The 16,559-nt window shown below is 38.5% G+C and overlaps 1 pseudogene; it reads left to right on the forward strand.

Moving 5' to 3' along the window:
• Positions 1–12,896: 12,896 nt before the first annotated feature.
• Positions 12,897–13,780, forward strand: LOC101842907 (annotated as a pseudogene).
• Positions 13,781–16,559: the final 2,779 nt, after the last annotated feature.

A 16,559-nucleotide genomic window follows, 5' to 3' on the forward strand; every position in this document is an offset into this window, starting at 1 on the left:
TCTCACTCCCTCCTTCCTTTCCTCACTCTCTTTCTCTCCAAAAGAGAGGTTCAATTAAGTGTTCAGTCATGAGAGAGAGTCAGTCCATTCCTTGAAAAGACTTAACCTGACATTAGAAGGGTTTCCAATACTGAAAATGGGAGCTAATAGAATTTCTCCTTGAAAGAACATGATTTCAACCACTTATCACAGTAATTCATTTCATAATTATTTTTGATTATGAAATCTACCTACCCAACATAGACCTCCTAAGTAAATGCCCTGCTTTATTTGAATACCCTTCCTGAGCACTCAGTACAATTCTCAGTTAAGTGCAGTAAACCAGTAAGCCTGAGTGTTACTCAGGTTTGGGCATGGAGCAGTTACATAATTGTTTTCCTTCTGGAATCCAGGCTCTTCTCAGGGAAACAACAATGGATAGTCAACCTTCTCTGAGGAACCAATAAACAGTCCCAGATTCTGTGAAGCATCCAAGGGACCTCCTCCCTGGTGGCTCTTCTTAGTAGAGATCAGGGTTACAGCAGTGCTAAAGTGTCCCTGCCCCATCTGCTTCAGGTCTGCATTTCTATTTAAAATAGATGAATTTGCATCAACTGCCTTGCTCCTGACAGATAAAAATAGCAAATACCTTTTGTGAAACTTTGGAATACACAAGGCCCATGATTCAGGGAATGACATAAAGAATCATCATAGTAAGTTGAGAGTTTCCAAGGCAAAATTGCTGATGGTCTATGGTTTGAATCACTATTCCTTTTAAAGGAAAAATGTACACACTCCTTTCTATCACTTCATCCTGTAAGCTCCCAGAAACAAACTGATAACAGATCCATGCTGTAGGGAACATAGAAGTCCTTGTGCTCACAGATAAGCACTAGGGAAACCAGGAACATTTAACATGCGCTACCTCACCAAATCCTTCCTCAGACTCTTAAGATGCCACATGTAGTCAATCTACAGAACCCATCCTTTATAGCAAAGATCACGTGTGCTTTGAAAAGAATTTCAATGTGATCATGTCTTAAGCTTTGCTGCTTAAAGAGGATTTGGGAATTTCCAAATTGTGCTGTACCTAAATATATCTAAAATAAATTGTCTATCATCAGATTCTTGACATTTGAACCAACACTGGCTACTGAGTCATGTTGAACTGGACTTTCTGAGGATCATTACCCTGCTGGCTGTGGTGGTCTCAGAGACCCCCACAGTTATACGTGAGAAGCCATTTGTAATGCACAGAAGAGGGAGGCAGAGGCCTCAGCTGATTTCACCCTGTCCCAGGAAATTCCAACCTTTTTCTCCCATGTTATAGATGATGAAAGTAAAGCATGATGAAACATTTTTACAAAGTCCTCTGCCCAAGGTTAATGCTTCCACAATGTGAGCCACATTACTTTTTAAATCATGCCATTTCACTAAAGTCCTTTGCTGCTATACTGTTCTAGTTTTACTTTATTCTATCCTGGTGCCCGTAAAAAAAAATATTAATATTGCTAATGAGGTACTTTCCTACAACAGACTTGCCATGTGATAGCAGTTTCCACTTTGAATCAGAGCAATGGGAAAAATAACAAAGGAAGAATCGCAAAAGTATCTGCTGATGATAGCAAAGGCTGTGGTGGGGCTGGAATGGAAAATTCTAGAAGCACGCCCAGGGCATCTTTTAAAAGCTATGCAGAACTTTGTGCATAGGCACCATAACAATTTTTCTTAGTCATCAATAGATGGCAAAGATGTAGAGGGTAGGGCTGTACTAAGCAGTTTTAGGGTAATGATAGAAAAGGGCCTGGGAGTTCATTTTGTTACCAAAATTTATATGCAACCTAGAAGCTTTATGCTATCACATTAGATAAGAATGGCTTAGCCTGATAATAAGTATAAGCTACGGCCTTTCAGGGTGCCCTTATATATTCATAGTCAAAACAGACCCCTTTTAACTACAAGGATTGAGGCATCATGTGCCATTCTGTCCTAATAAGGCTGTCTTCTAAAGTTTCATTTTCTATTGCTACATGAAACCTAATGTATCCTTATGGCTTTGCTTCAATTACATCCTTTCAATTATAATCTAATCTTATGTGTTTTGTGCCAATTTCCCTAAGTATAAGCTTTAATCTGACATTTCAGAACTCAGAATTTCAAATATCAAATCTGCAGCTCGTATTTCTCTCCTTAAAAAAACACTCAAGCTGTGCCAATGTTGGGTTACAGACTCATTTATTCTATCAAAAATTTAGTAATAAGTCGGCAGAAAAAAAGCTCTGAAGTCACTCTGAAATGACGATGGAATTCTTTTTTTTTAATTGTACATTTATTTTTTATTTATTTATTTTTATTTTAAATAGCTTGTTTTACATGTCAATCCCAGTTCCCTCTCCCTCCCCTCCTCCCGCACCCCCTCCACCATCCCCCCATCCTCCCACCCTATTGCCAATTCCTTCCACATAGGGGATATCTAGAGTCTATCATTTCATTCAGGGTAGGGTCCAGGCACTTCCCTAAGAGTCCAGGCAGAGAGAGCAATCCTCTTTGTGTTGTGGACACACGATGTCTGTTAGTACGCCAGGGATAAACACTGATCCACTGCTCAGGACCCCATAGGTAGCCCAGGCCTCCTCATTGACTCTCACTTTCAGGGGGTCTGGATCGGTCCCATGCTGGCCTCCCAGCTGTCGGTCTAGGGTCCAAGAGCTCTCCCCTGTTCGGATCAGCTGTCTCTGCTGGTTTTGCCAGCCCATTCTTTGCCAATTTGCTCTTCGCTCCTCTCTCTCTGTCGCTGGGTTCCTTGGGTTCTGTTCAGTATTTAACTGTGGGTGTTTGCCTCTGCTTCCATCAGTCACTGGATGAAGGCTCCAGGATGGTTATAGACATCAATTCTAATTTGAACTGAATGTTGGGTAATGTTAACTGGTTGCGTCAAATTTTAGACAAAATGATGATATTACTTTTAGATAAAATATTTTTGCCATTCTCAAGTTATTTGTGTTTATTAACTTCTTTTAGGTTTAGAACAAAAGAGCCAGGAGTCAAAATAATTTTATCCAACTTCATCACACTTATGTTCTTAATCATTCTACAAAAGGTTTCAAATACAAAATCTTCATACGACTCCATCCATCACCACTGTCATGCCAACCATTGCCACTTAATTCAAGAATCAAAGTACATTTCTAATTTTAGTGGTTTTTTTCTTCTTGCATAACATTCTTTTTTAGTTAAAATATATTTACATCATATTCTCCCTTTCTTCTCCTCCCTCCAGTCTCTTTCATATGCCCCACCCCATCTCTCTCGCTCTTAAAATCATGTACTCTTTTCCTTCTTTACACACATAGAGACATATATACACATACATACATATGCCTAAATACATATGTGCAACCTGCTCTAATCACTCAGTGTTGGATGATCAATTATGGCCTCTTCCCTGTGAAAAATTATTATAGAAATATTTAAATATTTCTTCGTGTGCCTACCTAAGTTTGCGTGCACTGTGTAGGTTTAGATGGTGCCCACAGAGGTCAGAGAGTTTTGGATCCCCTGGGGCTGGAGTTACTGGTGGTTGTTAGCTACCTGTCATAGATGCTGGGAACTAAACTTGGGTCCTCTGCAAGAGCAGTTAGCACTCCTGACCACTGAGCTGTCTCTTCTGCTCCAAGAAAGTATTTTTTATGTTTAAGAAGTACATATCAAGCCGGGCGTTGGTGGAGCACGCCTTTAATCCAAGCACTCAGGAATCAGAGGCAGGAGGATCTCTGTGAGTTGGAGACCAGCCTAGTCTACAAGAGTGAGTTCCAGGACACACTCCAAAGCCACAGAGAAACCCTAACTAAAAAAAAAAGAGAAGTACTTATCATATTGTTTATGTGTTGTAGTATCTGCAATTGTTTGTTATGGGTATAACCATTAGACTTATTAACAAAGTATCTATTCTAGGAATGGTGGAAAGGCTCAGTGGGTCAAAGTTCCTGCCACCAAGCCTTAGGACCTGACTTTGATCCCCAGAATCCACCTGGCAGAAGAAGAGAACTGACTCCTTCAAGTTCTCTTCTAACTTCCACATCACTTCACTTCTTCATCCAAATTATAGGAATGAGAAATATGGCTTATTGTCACATGACTAAGACCCAGTATTGGACAGCTTGGAGAGTACAGGTCCTCTTAGGACATGGCATGAAGAAAAATCTTTTTAGGATTGATTTTAAGAGATTAGAAGTGATGACTCAGCATTTAAGAGCATGTACTGCTCTTGCAAAGAATCAGAATTTGGTTCAAAGATCCCACATCAGTCACCTTATAACCACCAGTGACCTCGCCAAAGATCTGATACCCTCTTTGGCCCCATTGGGTACCTGCACTGATGTGCACATGCATACATTCATGTATACACACATAGATACACACATATAGACAAATAAAAATCTTTACACTATTATTTAAAATGTAGGATTTCTTTTCTATTTTGTCATGTGTACCTGTGGGATGTGGGGCATGTGCACATTGGAATACAAGTACCTATGGAGTCCAGAAGAGGGCTATCAGATCCCCTAGAGCTGAAGTTAGAGGTGGTTTTGAGTGAGGGACGTAGGTGCTTGAAAACAGCCTCAGTCCTCTGCAAGAGCAGGACACATGGTTAACTGCTGGACCATCTATCCAGCCCCAAGAGAAATTTCAGAAGTCAAGACAACTTTATAATGAACATAGTCCTTAGTAAGCATTCTAGGCCAAATCCTTGGGAAACAAAACAGACCATCTGCTAGGCTTTTTCCAACTGGGGTTCCTGAGATATCAATTAGAGATGGAAAATTGCTAGTTGTGTCTATATCCTGTGGCTAACTACTCGGCCCCTGTGCTTTTCCTGGAGTCTTGGTCACACCTCAGAAGGAGAGCACAGAAATGCCAGCATAGTCAGGAAAGGAACTGGAATTCTCTGGCTACTCAGCCAGGATGCAGAGTGAGTAATCCAAACCCTCTGGACTATTGTCAGTTTTTTTAATCAAGAAGCCCTTTGCATATTCCTCTCAAATGTTCTTCATTTGAGCATGTTTGAACAAGTATTGCCCCAAGGTTCCTGGAAACATAGCCCAAATATACCTACAGCTTAAAATATCAGTATAATCTTACAAAAAAGTATGCAGACATAATTTACATTTGAGTTATTATACTAAAGTTCACATTAATGTAAAAGTGATTTGGGCCATCTACAACTTAAATTACTAATACCTTTCATTAATCCTTAATTAAATTAATACTCTCAAAGATACTGTCTCACTAATTTCTAACTTTGTATCCCTAAACTTTCTATTTATATTTCAGCACACTTCAACTAGTAACCGGTTGGAGAAATATGAACAACAATCTGAAGTATGAACACCCATCTAAAGTTGCCGGGGTGAGGATTACTCCTGAGAATAGTTTTCAGGCCTCTAGAATTCCCCAGGAGGAAGACTGCCAACTCTTCAGCTATTGAGTGTGGTTTATATTTCACTATACCTTGATAATTAGGTGAATGGATATTAATGAGTTGTAGTTGGAAGGGGACAAAAACAAAGAGCTTACCTTCTTCAGTAAACTAAGAATCCCAGGAAAGTATAATGTGTCTCTTGTCTTATATCGTGGTCACCCCTAGACTGAATGCCATATTGCCCCAACATAAAACACTGGAGTTTGGGGCCCTATGCCTATTGGATAACACAGGAAGGAGAAAGGAGACTGGAAATCATAACCAGAATTTTGACTACATGAGGGAAGTATGATCCCCATGGTGGGGAAAGGTACTGCTATCTGACCTCCAGAGAAAGGGGATGGTTCTGGTTTTGTGGAGACGGGCCACACAGTTCGTCTCCAACATTCTCCTCTTCACTAATCATGTCCTTCTTAGAGGTTCCCCTCTACTAACTAGGAGTGGCTTAGTTGCTCCACTCAGACACCTCACAAACTCTTCCTACTTAATAATGAATTTTGAACTTTACCTGTGCACAAGGTATGTGTCTTTCTTGCTCTCAGTGCCTTAAACATAATGTGTTCATGCTAGATAATGGTCAGTTGCAAGATTAAATAATAACTACTTTTCTTTTAGACAACAATGGTGACTCCTAGTAAGTAATAATACTATCGCAGCTCTCTTTCTCTCTGTTTCTCTCTGTCTCTCTCTGTCTCTCTGTCTCTGTCTCTCTGTCTCTGTCTCTCTCTGTTTCTCTCTCTCTGTGTGTGTGTGTGTGTGTGTGTGTGTGTGTGTGTCTCATGCCTTTTCCTCACTACCTTCATTACTCGCTTTTTCCATCTCCTCAAGGGAAGTTTACTTATCATGGCATAATCCTTTAAATTTTTTCTATAATAGTTTCTCTTTCAATAGAAATACATCAAATCTACCTTTCTGTTCCCAGATTAATTTATGTTTGGCTGAAGGAGTCACTCAATTATAAAACTTAATAAACATGATATTCTCAGCAGCTGTGGGCCCTGTTGAAGTGTCCTTCATTTATATTAATATCATCATTTTAGCAGAGGCACTTGAAAAAATAACAATACCTGGTGGATTTGGATTATATATGATATACAATCGGAAGGACATACGCATAAAATACATGTTCAGTTCATTAGGTTCTTTTCTCACAACATATGCAATTTTAAAAAGAAAAGGAGATGAGGCAACATTAAGTGTATAACAAACACTAGGTCCTCTTCAATAAACTATGGCTGTTTGCTTATTTTCCCCAGGAAATTGCCAGCACAAGTTGGAAAGCATTAATCAGTTTCTGCCTCTATCTAGCATGTGAGACAGATAAAAATCTCGGACATGAATGTTATTCAGCAAGATCATTTGGAAAAGTTTTTCTGGGAAAGACATGTTTGTAACTTTTATAAGGAAATACATGTACTGCTCTTGCAAAGAATCAGAATTTGGTTCAAAGATCCCACATCAGGCACCTTATAACAACCAGTGACCCTCACTTCCAGAAGATCTGATACCCTCTTTGGCCCCCTTGGGTGCCTGCACTGATGTGCACATGTGTACATTCATGTATACATACATACATACACACACATAGACAAATTAAAAATCTTTACACTATTATTTAAAATCTAGGCGTTCAGACAAATGTAGAAAGCGGAATGATGTCATTTGTTAAGTCAGCTGAGACAGGTGGTCTAAAGACTAATTCCCACACTGTCTTCATGTCTGTCAGACAGAGTTGGTGATGGATTCCAAGCAAAAAAAATGACTTGTTGTTTGATGCTAGAAAACAAATTACCTTGCAAGGTCATTGTTCGTGAACACCACACACTTTATTAACCACAAGCTGAGACAGTCACCAGGGAAATTAATTTGAATTTGATCAGCCGCCAAAAAATGATCAGGTTTTTACGTTTTTAATTTAGCTGCCACCATACTTCATAGGTATAAATATACTTATTTGCCTTTATAAGATCCATTTTTGTATTGATGGTGGTAAAAATACAGACCTATAGACAAAATTAACATATAAAGTATGAGTTTCAATAACACAGTATCCAAGCATAAAGTGTTTTACATATGGCATCATGTAACTGTTAAAATATGAAAGATATGGTAGCAGTATTGTAACCATGTGGATGTAAAAGAACCACATTCAACGAGATAAATGTGTTACCCAAAGGCCATGTATGCTAAGTAGTCAGGGTTGCATTCAAACCCATGTTCTCTGACACAGTATCTGTACTATTTTGTTTTAATTTTGGGTTGGGGGTGGGTCTTATTTTCTATGGTAAGGGTATTAAAAATTGTCTAGTATACCTCAGTCTGGCCCCAAACTCATTTGGTAAATAAAGGTTGGCTTAAACTCCTGATCCTCCTACCTCCACCTAACAAGTACTAAGACTACAGGTATGTGCTATGGTGCCTAGCCTTGCACTATTTGTTATAACAAATATTCTGCTAGCATTAGTCTGAGTTTATAGAGACAAGACACAGAAAGACAGATTTTGCCTGTATGAAAGAGCAGGTTTTCCTTGTAACTAAAGATTTATTGAATGGTTAACTTTGACAAAGGAAAGGCTGTCCAGTTATATTTTGATGACAAGATCAAAGACTGAATGGATATACATCCAACCAGTTCACCACCAGAATTTTCAGAATCTTTTTAGTTGGTGTGTCAAGTTACATTACAAGACACTAGATTGTAGTAAGTCATCTTCACTGTCTTGCTTATTGATGTGATGGACACCATATGAAACACAGCCTGAAAATGTCACAAAAGAGATGAGAATAAGAACTTTAACAAAAATACGTTCGAGAAAATACAAAGAAGAAAGCAGGAGTTGGTTATACAAGAAGCTCTGACATTCAATTTTGTAACTTTTATAAGTAAATGCTCTAGTATGATAATTATATCTCTAACATGAAATTCTTTAGTATGCCCATATAAATTGCCAAGACTGCACCATTCAGCAAAAAAGTACGATATTCGTCAATTTTAGTATCATGTGACTGTATTCTCCTTATGGAAGAAGATACCCAAATTCAACTTATGGCCTATAAACACACTCATTTGTACACATACATGCATACACACACCCATAAATTTATACTCATACACACATCAAAACACACACACACATACACCACACCCAAAAACTAATAATGAAGTTAAATTTAGTTTTTAAAAATGTTAAGAAACCAAAAACAAAGCCAGAAGAGATAGGGAATCCAAGAATGAGAAGAATTACCAGGTGCAAAGAAGAAAACGGTAGCCTTAATCACACACATGTTAATAATTACACTAAGTGAAACCAAGAAAACATGTATCAGTCTTCTACTTGGATTTGAAATGAATTGTTCTAACTGTATGCTATCTGCAATAAACTCCTTTCAAAATATGGCATAGGTACGCTAAAAGTAGTAGGACAGAATACAGATAACATGAAAACTAACCAAAAAAAAAAAAATGAAATGATTGTATTGATACCAGACAATGTGAATGACAAGGCAGAGAGAAATACAAAGGATAAGGACCAGTATATTATGAATTTAAAAATGAGTTGAAGCCTCACAACTATCTCCCACATGTGGAGGACCTAGTTAGTTCCCCTGGGGTCTCCACAGTTGTAGGTCTAGAGTTCATGTGTTTCCAAGAATTTGGTTCGGCTGTCTCTGTAGATTTCTCCATCATGACCTTGACCTCCCTTGTTAATATTCCCTCCTCCTCTCCTTCATTGCTCGTCCACTGCATCCCTCCCCACCTTGGCCATATTGTTCCCTCCTGTTCTCATCCCTCCTCCCCCAACCTTGCCACCCCCAGTTTGCCCCCTAGATCTCAACTAATTTCCCTTCCTCAGGTGATCTATGTGTCCCTCTTAGGGTCTTCCTTGTTACCTAGATTGACTGGAGCTGTGGATTGTAGTCTGGTTGTCCTTTGATTCACATATATGAGTGAATACATACTGTGTATGTCTTTCTGAGTCTGGGTTACCTCACTCAGGAGATATTTTTTCTAGTTGCATCCATTTGCCTGAAATTTTTAAGAGGTCATCATTTTTTACAGCTGAGTAGTACGCCATTGAGTGAATGTACCACGTTTTCCTTATCCAGTCTTCCATTGAGGAGCATCAAATGTAGACAAGAGAGTACTTAAGAGGCAATTTATATTAAAATCTTACTGATGAAACAAAAAAAGTCATGAAATTAACCAACCTAAAAAATACACTCCAATAAACTAGAAAAGATCCATAGTAGAAACAAACAGAAAGGCAGAGGAAGATGATAAAAAAAAATAAAAGGAGAAAACTATACAGTAAAACAAAAGCTGGTTGTTTTAAAGGGGCAATAAAAATGTCTAAAAGCATTTCAAGACTGACAAAGAAAGAAAGATAGAAGATAGCAATGACCAGCATTGGAAATGAAAGAAACTATCACTGAGCATGCATAGTTGAAATGTCAGCAAAGGTTGCTATCAATAGCTCTACATATACATGCAATGACTTCAATAACATCAACAATCATATTTTGCAACATCAAAACAGCTTATACATAGTCTAACAAGTTTTATAATTACTGAAAATACTGAATGCATAATTCAAAATATTTTGCAAAAACATTTTCAGGTTAAAATGGTTTTCCTGCTGATTTCTACCACAGAACTAAGGAAACAGTACCAATTCTTTAAAATGTCTTTCAGAAAATAGAAGAGGAGGAAATACCTCATAATTTATTAACATTTCATGTATCAGGTATTAAAGCAACAGTAAAGTCTAGAAAAATCAGACATAAGTAGACCAATTACCACCATTCCCCATGAATAAAAAGGCAAAATCCTCAGCGACAGAGTCAGTCAATATACAAACAACAGAGAACCATAATGAAATGAATAGATTACCAAGAGAATCTGAGGCTGGGAAGGTTAGCATCCCAAAATGAGGATGAATGTAATCTATCACATGAATAGTTGAGGAAGAAGACCCATCATGGAATCATTTAATACACAAATAAGCTTTTGACAAAATTTGAAATTCACAGATGCTTGAAAACACTCAAGTAACTCATAGATTAAGGAACATTTTCAAGCTCATAAAAAGTTCCTGCAAAATAAATGACAGCTAATGCCTTACGTACATTGAAAACATAACTTCCCTAATGTTGGCACCAGAGGTAAGATCAACACTCAGCATTGCTATTCACCACACAGGAAGCACAATGCCAAAGAAATGAAGCAATAAACATAAATTAGCAATATGCAGATTGGACAGGAAAAACTAAAAGACTTCTTTTGCATGGAGTATTCTAGTTTGGTTTCTGTTGCTGTGATAAAACATTGACCAAATGCAACGTAGAGAGGAAGGAGTTATTGGGCATATATGTCCCAATCACTGAGAAAAGTCAGAACATGAACCCAAGTAGGAACAGAAGCAGAACCCAGAGAAAAAAGCTACATACTGGCTTGCTCAGCCTAGTTTTTATGCAGCCTTCTGCATAAAAGGGCCTCCCAGCTGGGCGTTGGGGGAGGCACACCTTTAAACCCAGCAGATCTCTGTGAGTTCGAGGCCAGCCTGGTCTACTGAGCAAGTTACAGGACAAGCTCCAAAACAACACAGAGAAGCCCTGTCTCGAAAAACCGGGGGGGAAAAGGACCTCCTGCCCAGGGTGGCACCTCCCACAATGGACTGGGTCCTCCCACGCCAATCATTAATCAACAAAATGTCACCACAAACTTGCCTATCGGCTACTGAAATGGAAGCATTTTTTCAATTGAAGTTCCCTCTTCCCAGATGATCTATTTTGTGTCAAATCAACATAAAACTAATGAGCTTAATGGGCAACATGATTGTATATGCCAAAAATCCTGAGAAATCACTTTCAAAAATTTCAGGAACTAATTAGTGAATTGAGCAAGGTTGCAAGACACAAATAAAAGAAATAGGTCAACTATTTTTTATAATAACAGCTGGAAGATGAACAACTAGACCTCAAAATGAAAAAATAATACTTCTCACAAAACTATTAAACTATTAGGTACAAATACAGTAAAGGGCTTATGTGCTAAAAACTAAAGTTAATAATAACTAAAGGTGACCAAAGTAAAATGAAGAGTCATATGGCCATTATTCCAAATTAAAATGGTGTAAATTTTTTACATTATGATCATATCAAGTGTTGTGAGTGTAGAACACCTGGAAAGCTCATCTATTAACAATTGGAATGAAAAATTCAAAGCCCTTCTGAAAAATACTTTGGAAGCTTCTTGGAAAGTAAAATACATTTACTATGTGATTCAGCAATTTCACTCTTGGGTATTCACATGCATACAAAAGTCTTTATTCCTTCATGTAGCCCTCTGTATCTGGCAGGGTTTCTAGAAGAACAGAACTATAAGACACAAACTCAAGACCTGTAACAATTTGGATCAATCTCAAAAACACTGTAGTGAATGAATTCAGCCAGTTGCACAGATCTCAAAACCACACAGTCACAGCTAAAGAAAACAACGGCTCCTAAGCTTCAGGAATACAGAAAAGAGTGGCACCACCCTAAAGGGAAGCAAGGGAGATGTTAGGAGTTTTTCCTATATCCTGATGTGTCAGTAACGACATGAATCAAGAAAAGTTTCAAATTCTTTGACTATACCATGACTTTTTTTTTCTACAAAAACCAAGGAACGTGGTCTGTTAAACCCAATTGGGTCATAACTTGTGTTAGTTCCATTGTTCCTTTGTTAAGCTTCTGTCTGGTGGTCCTGTCTAGAAGTTATGACACAACTGGGTTTAACAGACATCTATAAAACATTCCATACAAACACAAAAGAATACACCTTATCTGAAATCAACCACATACCCAGCAACATAGCAAACCTCAATAGGTACCAAAAAATGGATTAACCCCCTGTATCTTATCAGAAAACCATGCTTTAAAGTTAGAATTCAACAACACAAATTGCAGAAACCCTACAAACTCATAGAAACTGAACAATATGCAATTGCATCATTCCTGGGTCAAGGAAGAAATAAAAAAAGAAATTAAAGATTTTACTTCCTAGAATTCAATGAGAATGAAGACAGCATACCCAAACTTATGGGACACTTTGAAAGCAGTACTAAGAGGAAAGATCATAGCACTAAGTGCTCATATGAAGAACCTGGAGGATTTCACTGCTGCTCTGGGCACGAGTGACAATTTCTTCTTGGGGTTGTAGAAAGGAAGCAGAGTAGGAAATAGCAGAGCGCATCGAAGGGGCATTGGAGAAATGGACTAAGCTGGGACACGTGGAAAAGAAGACAAGAGACTTTTGCTCTTGATAGTATGAAAGTATAATCCAGCCAGCAGGTGTGTCCTGGGGGTGACTCTTGTGGATGAGTGCTGTCTGGACGTGATTAACATTCCTCTTTCACGAAGGAATTAGCCAAAACAACATAAGCAGATGAAGAAAATGGCAAAGACAAGTGGTCAGAAAGGCCTGGGCAGAAGAACCCTCAGTAGAGCGAACCCCAAACAAGAAGAGGTGACTCAAGACACCATTCACAATGAAGATTTATACAGTGAGACAAGCCCCGAGCCTGAGGAAGATGACTTCCCCGATGGTTACATAGAGTACATCATTAGAGGTGAGTTTTCTGAACCTGTTTTGGAAGAGGATTTACTTTTTAAATGTTTCGAAAACCTAGAGAGAGCCGAACAGGGCCTTTCGCTCTAGGTTCTTGATGCAAGTTCCCTTCTTGAAAGTTCTTTGGAATATGTGACTAAGGGGACAAAGCAGGAGAAAAGAGAGGCCAAGCAAGAACAGCCTCAAGAGATTGCTGGAGCGAACTCAGCCCTTGAGTCTTAAAAGGACCTGACTAGCGGCAAACTTCCCGACGATGGAAAAATCATCGTCGGAAATTGATTTATCAGATCATGAGCAGCTTGAAGAACCTCCTGGAGAGAAACCGAAGGGTGGTAAGCACTGTGCTCCTGCTGTAGTGTCCTCAGACCGGGTGCAGGAAGAAGCTGAGGAACAAGACCGCCCTGAGGAAGTGTATGCTTGTCCACAGTCCCCGTCCGCACGTGTGTGCCGAGTGTGGGAAAGCTTTTGTAGAGAGCTCTAAACTCCAGCGACATTTTCTGGTCCATAGTGGAGAGAAGCCATTTCAGTGCACCTTCGAAGGGTGTGGGGAGTGCTTCTTGCTGGACTTCAACTTGCACACACAAATACGCATGGACACTGGTGAGAATCGCTTTACGTGCCCCTTTGACGGCTTCCAGAAGAGCTTTATTCAGTCAAATAACATGAAAACTCACATCCTAATCCACACAAAGGCAGAGAAAAAATGCTGAAGAAAACGAAGACAGAGGTTGTCCGCAAGTCGGGTAGTCTTAAATGGATGAATCAATAGGGATATGCGCTTTGTGGATTATTGTTTGTAAGGGTGTGATGCCATCATGGCTAAGACAATTTTGCACTTAGAAAGTGTACTCTTATTTTTTATGTTTCATTATACCATCTTAAGAACATTTTTATATTCCATTGTGTAGCTCCAACAGTAAAGTCAATGATTAAGTCACTTCAAAAGCAAAAAAAAAAAAAAAAGAAAAGAAAGAAAGAAAAAAGAAAAAAAGAACCTGGAGAATAGTCACACTAGAGAAACAGCACAACTGAAAACTCTAGAACAAAAAAGAAGGAAACTCATTCCTGAGGAGTAGACACCAGGAAATAATCAAATTGAGGGCTGAAATCAATATAGCAGAAACTAGGAAAACAATACAAAGAATCAATGTAACAAAGAGGTGATTCTTGAAGAAAATCAACAAGATAGACAAACCTTTATCCAAACTAACCAAAAGGCAGAGAGAAAACATGCAAATTAAGAAAATCAGAAATGAGAAGGGGGACATAACAACAGACACTGAGGAAATCCAAAGAATCTTCAGGTCATACTTTGAAAACCTGTACTCCAAAAATTTGAAAAATTAAAGGAAATGGACAATTTTGTGGATATATATCATCCAACCAAAATTAAATCAAGAACAGATAAGCAATTTAAATAGATCTATAACCCCTAATGAAGTAGAAGCAGTCATCAAAAGTCTCTGAGCCAAAAAAAAAAGTGCAGGACAAAATGGTTTCAGTGCAGAATTCTACCAGAAATTCAAAGAACAGCTAATACCAGTTCTCCTCAAAGTATTCCACACAATAGAAACAGAAGGGTCATTGCCAAACACTTTTTATGAGGCTACAATTAACTTGGTACCCAAGCCACACAAAGACACAACTAAGAAAGAGAACTACAGATCAATCGATGAACATTTATGAAAAAATACTGGCAAATCAAATCCAAGAACACATCAGAAAAGGCATCTACCATGATCAAGTAGGCTTCATTCTAGGGATGCAGGGATGGTTCAACACATGAAAATCCATCAGTGTAATCCACCATACAAACAATCTGAAAAAGAAAAACCGTATGATCATCTCACCAGATTCTGAAAAAGCCTTTGACAAAATCCAACACCAGATCATGATAAAGGTCCTGGAGACACCAGGAATAACAGGAACATACCTAAACATGACAGAAGAAATATACAGCAAACCAACAGCTAACATCAAACTAAATGGAAAGAAACTCAACATGATTCCTCTAAAATAAGGAACAGGACAAGGCTGTCCACTCTCTCCTTATCTCTTCAATATTGTACTTGAAGTTCCAGCTAGAGCAACAAGACAACAAACGGAGATCAAGGGGATACAAATTGAAAAAAAAAAGAAGTCAAACCTTCACTATTTGCAGATGGTATGATAGTTTATATAAGTGACCCAAAAAACTCTACCTGGGAACTCCTACAGATGATAAACACCTTCAGCAAAGTGGCAGGATATAAGATTAACCAAAAAAAATTCAGTAGTCCTACTACATACAGAGGATAAATGGGCTGAAAAAAGAAATCAGAGAAACATCACCCTTTACAATAGCCACAAACAACATAAAATACCTTGGGGTAATGCTAACCAAACAAGTGAAAGACCTGTACAATAAGAACTTTGAGTCTTTAAAGAAAGAAATTAAAGAAGATACCAGGAAATGGAAAGATCTCCCATGTTCTTGGATAAGTAGGATCAACATAGTAAAAATGGCAATATTGCCAAAAGCAATTCATAGACTCAATGCAATCCCCATCAAAACCCAGCACGATTCTTCACAGACCTTGAAAGAACAATATTCAACTGTATATGAAAAAAGGCCCAAGGTAGCCAAAACAACTGTGTACAATAAAGGAACTTCCAGAGGCATCACCATCCTTACTTCAAGCTCTATTATAGAACTATAATCCTGAAAACAGGTTGCTATTGCCATAAAATTAGACAGGTAGACCAATGGAATTGAATTGAAAACTCTCATATTAACCCACACACCTACAAGCACTTGATTTTGGGCAAAGAAGCTAAAATTATACAGTGGGAAAAATAAAGCATCTTCAACAAATGGTGCTGGCATAACTGGATGTTGGCACACAGAAGACTGCAGATAGATCCATCATGCACAAAACTTAAATCCAAATGGATCAAAGACCTTAACATAAGTCTATCCACACTGAACCTCTTAGAAGAAAAAGTGGGAGGTACCCTTGAACGAATTGGTACAAGAGACCACTTCCTGAACATAACTCCAATAGCACAGACACTGAGATCAACAATTTATAAATAGGACCTCCTGAAACTGAGAAGCTTCTGTAAGGCAAAGGACACAGTCAACCAGACAAAGAGGCAGCCCACAGAATGGGAAAAGATATTCACCAACCCCACATCTGACAGAGGGCTGCTTTCCAGAATTTACAAAGAAATCAAGAAGCAAGTCTCTAAAACACCAAAGGATGCAATTAAAAAGTGGGGTACAGAACTAAATAGAGAATTCTCAATAGGGGAGTCTAAAATGGCTGAAAGGCACTTAAGAAAGTGCTCAACATCCTTATCCATCAGGGAAATGCAAATAAAAACAACTCTAAGATACCATCTCACCCCTGTCAGAATGGCTAAAATCAAAAACACCAATGACAGTTTATGCTGGAGAGGATGTAGAGAAAGGGTAACTCTCCTCTACTACTGGTGGGAGTGCAAACT

Source organism: Mesocricetus auratus, unplaced genomic scaffold (assembly GCF_017639785.1).
Source record: "Mesocricetus auratus isolate SY011 unplaced genomic scaffold, BCM_Maur_2.0 Super-Scaffold_100020, whole genome shotgun sequence".
In the NCBI taxonomy this organism is placed as follows: domain Eukaryota; kingdom Metazoa; phylum Chordata; class Mammalia; order Rodentia; family Cricetidae; genus Mesocricetus; species Mesocricetus auratus.